This window comes from Sinocyclocheilus rhinocerous, unplaced genomic scaffold (genome assembly GCF_001515625.1).
Source record: "Sinocyclocheilus rhinocerous isolate Xijiao unplaced genomic scaffold, SAMN03320098_v1.1 scaffold2578, whole genome shotgun sequence".
Classification (NCBI taxonomy): domain Eukaryota; kingdom Metazoa; phylum Chordata; class Actinopteri; order Cypriniformes; family Cyprinidae; genus Sinocyclocheilus; species Sinocyclocheilus rhinocerous.
Window position 1 is genome coordinate 772947 of NW_015643596.1, and position 6908 is coordinate 779854.

General features: G+C 35.9%; 1 pseudogene; it reads left to right on the plus strand.

The window, feature by feature from the left end:
• The first annotated feature begins 1315 nt into the window (after positions 1 to 1315).
• LOC107757475 (lipoprotein lipase-like) lies at positions 1316 to 6232 on the plus strand (annotated as a pseudogene).
• Positions 6233 to 6908: the final 676 nt, after the last annotated feature.

The following is a 6908-nucleotide window of genomic DNA, read 5'->3' on the forward strand; positions in this document are numbered from 1 at the left end:
GGGCACGTGCATGTGTTTTTCTTGCATTTATTTTTAGCATTAATCCCCACCACTGAGTTGCATGTATTTGTTTAGCACTTTCATCCTGATGAAGACAAACAAAATAAATTCCAGAATTGCTCAGAAAGTACATGTTAGTACTGAGATATTTTATATTTGTTTGTAGCCTACCTGTATATTTGTTCTCAAAAAAGCAAGTGATTTACGTGATTGTTCTTTGCTAAAAGTCTTGGCTGTCTGTAAACTCACCGCTTTCTGACCAATGAGACGCAGGGTGGCTAAACACGCCCACTGACCGTCTCCTTGAATGGAAATCACACTGATATTTGTGACCCTCTTCCATATGCTGCCAAGAGCAAGTTGTGATTTGGCACACAATTATGTTGTTTGTTTTTAAGTTGACAAATAATCACGCAGGTGTGTTTTAGTTTATTCTGTGTGAACATAGTGTACAAAGTTTGAATTTAAAGTAACATTTTAATTTGTTGCCAAGCACTGATCAAACAGTGTGGGCATTTTATCAGTTGGTTGTGATGACCTTGACTGTGATGATCAAACAGGAGTGATTTCCCTAACATAAATCTTAAAAATCTATCAGAAATGTAGGAATAGTCAGATTTAAAAGGCAGGAATATTGCCAACATTTAACTAGTAGTCAAGTAGTAATTAAGTAAGTAAATAAGTAAATAAAGAAATAAATAAAATAAATAAAAAATGTATTTCATGACATAAAAGTCTACCACACAACTTTGACAGAAGTCCTTGATTATTTTTAAGATTTAATATGATGCCTAATTACAGTCATGTAATTCAGTTTTTAATATTTTTCGACACTTTAAATGTTTTTAAACAGTCTACAGTTAATTGGTGTAACTTTTAATTAAGAATGACTTTAATGTAAAAAATAAACCATTAAAAAGAGTAATGAAAAAATATTCATCATAATTCATTAATAATTTATTTTTAAAACATGTTTGTCATTGCATTACAATGTTTTTTTGTTTTGTTTTTTTGCAATAACTTACTATATTTAGAAAAATGACAATGAATTTACAAAAAAATAAAAAATAATAATAAAAAAATAAAGAAAGAAGCAAAAAGAAAAAAGAAAAAGAAAGTCCTTGAGAAATTGATTTGCTTGTAGACTCTCAGGGGCCTCACAACTTCACAGTCTTGTAATTGTAAAAGTGATGAGTTAGTGTGGGGGTTCCTGGCCTTTTATTGGTCATATCAGGCCTTACCCCGCCTCTCTCGACCAATAGAATTTCACTGATTTGCATGCGGTCCCGCACGGGTGGATAAAGACAAGCTTGTAGCGGTACTGATTTAAACTATTGAGAGAAACTCTGGACACAAGTCATCTAAAGCAGCTGCTACCCCCAACTAGAATATTAACCTGTTGTAACGCTGTAAATACCCGGATCTCAACGACTTTTACACTTAATTTAATAAGTTCTTGCATCCGTGATCATTCTAATTATATTAATATGGGGAGAGTAAGCAGCGCTTGTTTTATATCTTGGACGTTTTTTGTCTACATTTCCTCGAGTTTTGCAACTACGATTGAGCCGAGTGAATTTACCACTTTTAGTAAGTATAAGCTTATTTGATTTATAAAATCATAGAATGAAACTTGTTTATAAAGTTTAAAAAGTGTTACAGTTTCCGGTGCCTAACTTAGAATATTTTGATGGGGAAGTCGAATAATAAATATCAATTTACACAAATATCAGAAAGCGATGTTACTGCACCAGTATGACCACTTACGTTATGTACGAAACATGCCTTTTATTGCATTTTAAATTTGTACTTGTATAGCCTACTTCATCTTTCTATAAATTTGTACTTTTATATTTTGTATTTATGTAAACTTTTATGTATCAGAAGATAATGTTGGATGCTGCAAAATATTAGGATTTCACAAAGCAGTTTTCATACAGTATATATTGTATTTTTAATTTATACGTTTTATATATTTAAAAATGATTTATATACTGTATTATTATTTTTATGTCTTAAAAGACCATGTTTGGTTTCTGTAAAAAAAAAAAAATCTTGTTTTTATTAATCTTTTGTATTTTTAAGTAGCATTTATTATTCATATGGCACTTGCAAATTATCTTTATTAACTTTTACCTTACAAAATATCTTATGAAACTTGATGATTTGTAAACATTATCTATAAAACTTAATTTCTTTGAAAAACAAGTAGTCTAATTTGTTGACTTTTAACAATATGGTAATTATCAGGTCAAATGGTTGTTTGAGACTGTTTATATGCCAGAAAAGTCAGTTATGAACACATATTGACGGAATTATAGTGAAACGTTTTTTATGTATAGTCAGTTAAGCACCGGGAAAGGATCCAAGCTTGCCATTTGGAAATAATACTTTGTATACAAAATAAGGGAAAAGTATAAGCACATGCAATATAATCTTCTTTACAACTTCAATAATTAAAAATGTTTATAAGCAGCTTACAAGTAAAAAGCATTTAATGTAAGCAGCACTTACCTTGCTGGCTGTTAAACTCATTGTTGATCTGGTTTTGGACAGATAACATCATGGACAATGGCACAGAATGGATGACGGACTTCAGTGATATAGAGTCCAAGTTTTCCTTCAGGACCAGTGAAGAACCTGAAGACGATCTGTGCTACATGGTTCCAGGTCAACCCGAAACCATCAAAGAATGTAACTTCAATCCAGACAACAAGACTTTCATAGTTATTCACGGATGGACGGTGAGCGCTTCTACTACACTTGTTGACGATCTTGAATTAATGTGCAAAGCAGTCCAAACCATGACTCCAATGATTTCATCTCAGGTTACGGGTATGTTTGAAAGCTGGGTTCCCAAACTGGTAACAGCCCTGTATGAACGAGAGCCAACAGCCAACGTGATTGTGGTGGACTGGTTGTCCCGCGCGCAACAACACTACCCTACATCAGCCGCCTACACCAAACTAGTGGGGAGGGATGTGGCCAAGTTTGTCAACTGGTTACAGGTATGTCAAACACTCGGAGATGGTTTGTTCTACATCAAGGTGAAGAGCATCTGATGAAGATATAGAGTTTGTTTTACGCAGTAAACTTTATCTTGTCTTGTTTCATCATCCAGGCGGAGATTGACTATCCTTGGGAGAAGCTCCATCTTTTGGGCTACAGTCTTGGCGCTCATGTAGCAGGAATCGCTGGTCTTCTCACCAAACATAAAGTTAACAGAATCACAGGTAACTTGATGTTGTTTATTTGGGTGTCAATTTTCTATTTTACCATTCGAGCCCTTAAATGCAAAGGCCAACCATTAAAATGGACCAATCTTCTTGGATCTTCAGGCATGGATCCTGCTGGCCCTAGTTTTGAGTATGCAGATGCCCAAAGCACTCTTTCTCCCGATGATGCCCTTTTTGTGGACGTTCTTCACACCAACACCCGCGGTTCCCCAGATCGCAGCATTGGGATTCAGAGGCCAGTGGGCCACATAGACATCTACCCCAACGGAGGAACATTCCAACCCGGCTGTGACCTCCAGAACACTGTGTTGATGGTGGCCACCACTGGTTTAAGAAGTACGTTCCCACTGTCCTCCTCAGACGTTCTTAGATTTCAACACAAGCTTCAATGTTTTTCTTGGTTCTCCACAGACATGGATCAGATCGTGAAGTGCTCCCACGAGCGCTCCATCCACCTGTTCATCGACTCGCTGGTGAACCAGGAGCAAGAAAGCTTTGCTTACCGTTGCAGCTCCAAAGACAGCTTCAACAAGGGCATGTGCCTCAGCTGCCTATTTGTTTATAATGAAATAAATGGAAAATGTATTTTATATTTTTAAACATAAAACATCAATATTTAATTTTTAGTGTTTTTTCAAAATCTGTTCTAAATATAATCATCTTTCCTCAGTTTTCCATTATCAAGTGAAGGTCCACTTCTTCGGAAAGACAAAATTAAGCTACACTGATCAGCCCATGAAGATCTCATTGTACGGAATCCACGGCGAGAAGGAAAATATCCCCTACATTATGTAAGCTAGTAGCATTTCCTGATGGATATGTCAGGACTTAGTTCACATTAGTTCTAAATTAAGCAAAAATGCAATGTTAAGATGTTTACCAAGAAAGATCCAGAGACTTTTCTTTGGTTTCAGTGATTTTTATGACCTTATGTAGCAAAAATCAGGTCGTGCAACTATTTTAGACCATGTTTTGATTCAGATTGGACTCCGTCCTGTGCTGAGATAACAGAGAAAGTGATAGAGATGGTTTTTGCTTCCACAGGCCTGCTTTGAACACAAACACCACCGTGTCTTTCCTGCTGACCACGGATGCGGACATCGGAGAGCTACTGATGGTAAAACTTCTCTGGGAGAAAGACACCTTCATCAGCTGGCCATGGTGGAACCCCGATACCTTCCACATTCGTAAACTACGCATCAAATCAGGAGAAACTCAGTCTAAGTAAGCAGAGAGACATGTTTTTAAACATTCTTTATACCATTTTATGTATTATATATTATTTTGTCTTAATACACAGTCTTTCTTTTTTTATATTGTGCATTTTTATTGCAACACATTTTATTTTTGTTTTTTATTGTATACCTTTAAAACTTGTGCAGAATTCAAAATGTATGTGTTGTTTAATCCAGAATCATCTTCAGTGCCAAAGAAGGTGAATTTTCCTACCTTTCCCGTGGAGGCGAGGCCGTGGTCTTCGTGAAAGACAAAGAAGCCCAGTCGAGCCGCAAAAACCAGAGGTAAATTTCCACTTGCTGTCCATCCGATCTGTTGACACGGCCCTCTAAAAGTGGCCTTCCCTGTTCAGTTATTATGTTCCTGTTTTATTTGTTGTGGTGAGTTTTGTTTGACTAAACCCTTTGCACTTTACACTGGCAGATTGCATAAGTTGAAGATGCATGGAAGTTCATTCAAACAGAGCACCGAGTAAAGACACACGTCATAATCCACCTCTCCTGGGATCTGGCACAGAATCTGCCGGGAAAACTGGATCGGTAGAGACTAACCTCTCCCAAAAATTCGGACTAGTAACCTTCACCCAAATTCAGAAACGCATCCTGCAAGAAACCACATCTTGAAAACGTTGCTGCTGTGCAGTTTTAAAAAAAACTATTACTTCGGATACCACTCGAGACACATTGCAGGTCATCTGAGATCTGGCTAGACAATCTTTACTACGTCTTTAATCCATAAAAATGATAATCAAGTCTCTATGCAACATATTTATGCAAGTAATCAGTTCCAGTCTATCTAAAAACGACTTGCACTTAGTTAAAAGGATTGGCTAGTTGCCCACCAAAGAGACTCTTCTTTTGGAGAAAGATGCCACTTGAAACATGTTACCGTTTGTTTGAGACTAAATAACTAGGTTATTCAGCTGTTTGTTGGGTTGTACTGTAAATTAGGTTTTACCAAAGCAGTTTTCTAGCTATGCTAATCCTCTTTGCCTTAGTTCCGAAAGTAAAACTTTTAAGATTTTTCTTTGTTGCAACCGAAAATCAGTCTGAATGAATTGCTTCAACAAAAAATGGGACCAAATCCTCTCTCTGCTGAATCAAGATGAAATGATTACTGTAAATATTTGTAATTGTTATTATATATATTTACAAACTGCTCTTCAAACGTCTACCTTTCTTTCATTTCTTGGGTTATTGTGTCTGGCACAGGTCACTTTAAAGGCTTTGCCTCCCTTTGATTCAGTATTGTTTGGTAAAATAGCAAAATCAGCAAACGATTCTGCCACTTTTATTTTGTGTGTGTTTTTTGTCACCTCCTTCAATTCAGTTTTGTTTGGTAAAAGCAAAATTAACAAACGATTCTGCCACTTTTGTTTTGTTTCTCATCACCCCCTTCATAGCAACTTTAGTTTACACATGAGCCAGCCAAGAAGTAAAACAAGATGCATTTGATCTAAGAAATGTTGACAGTTTTCCAAGCCTGCCAGGGTTGACTGCCCCACATAATAGCCACAAATACACCAAAACTGTTCCTTTTTCCTATTTATTAAATGTATATATTTGTATATTAGGCACATAATATATGTATTCCATGTTTCTGAAGTGTTCTTGCCTTTTTTTTAAATTATGTTATCTATTTTTATAAACAAAAGTTGACTGATTGAAGTCACTGGAAGGAAATTAAATGATCAGTTGTGATCATATGAATCTATAAGCCATGCACTGTATGATGTCATTTTAATAAACATTGTTACGGTATGCGAGTGCTTTGCATTTTTCATTTAAATCTTTATTTTATGTGCAAATGCCATGTGTAAATGCCTGCATTACATTTTAATGTTCTCGAAATTTTAGGTCTCAGACAAATTAAATATTTTGAAATTGGTTGCAAATTGGTCACAGCATAAACAGAATTCTGGAACTTGACTTATTTGGAAAGGCCTCAGTCTCTTCAGAAATGTGCTGCTTGAATATATTTTAATCTAATAAAAATTCATTAAAAAACATCCACCTGTCACTGTTTTGCTCATGTTAGCTCCATTCATATAAGATGTTATGTGAATGGAGCGTCATCCATTCAAATAACGTGTGTGTGTGTAAAAAAAAAAGTGAATTGACTCACATTGTTTAAAGGGAGAGCGACTCACGTGCAACAACTTCGAATCAAAACACAAGGAGCTTGTTTTTTAAAGGGGTCATATGATGCTATTTTAAAGATCATTATTTTGTGTATTTGATATAACAGAATATGTTGACATGCTTTAATGTTCAAAAAACACATTATTTTTTCAAATACTGTACATTATTGTAGGTCCTCTATGCCCCGCCTCTCTCAAACGCATCGTTTTCAAAAAGCCCCCTCCTTTGACAAGCGCAGTCTGCTCTGATTGGCCAGCTGACCCAGTGCATTGTGATTGGCCGAACACCACAAGCA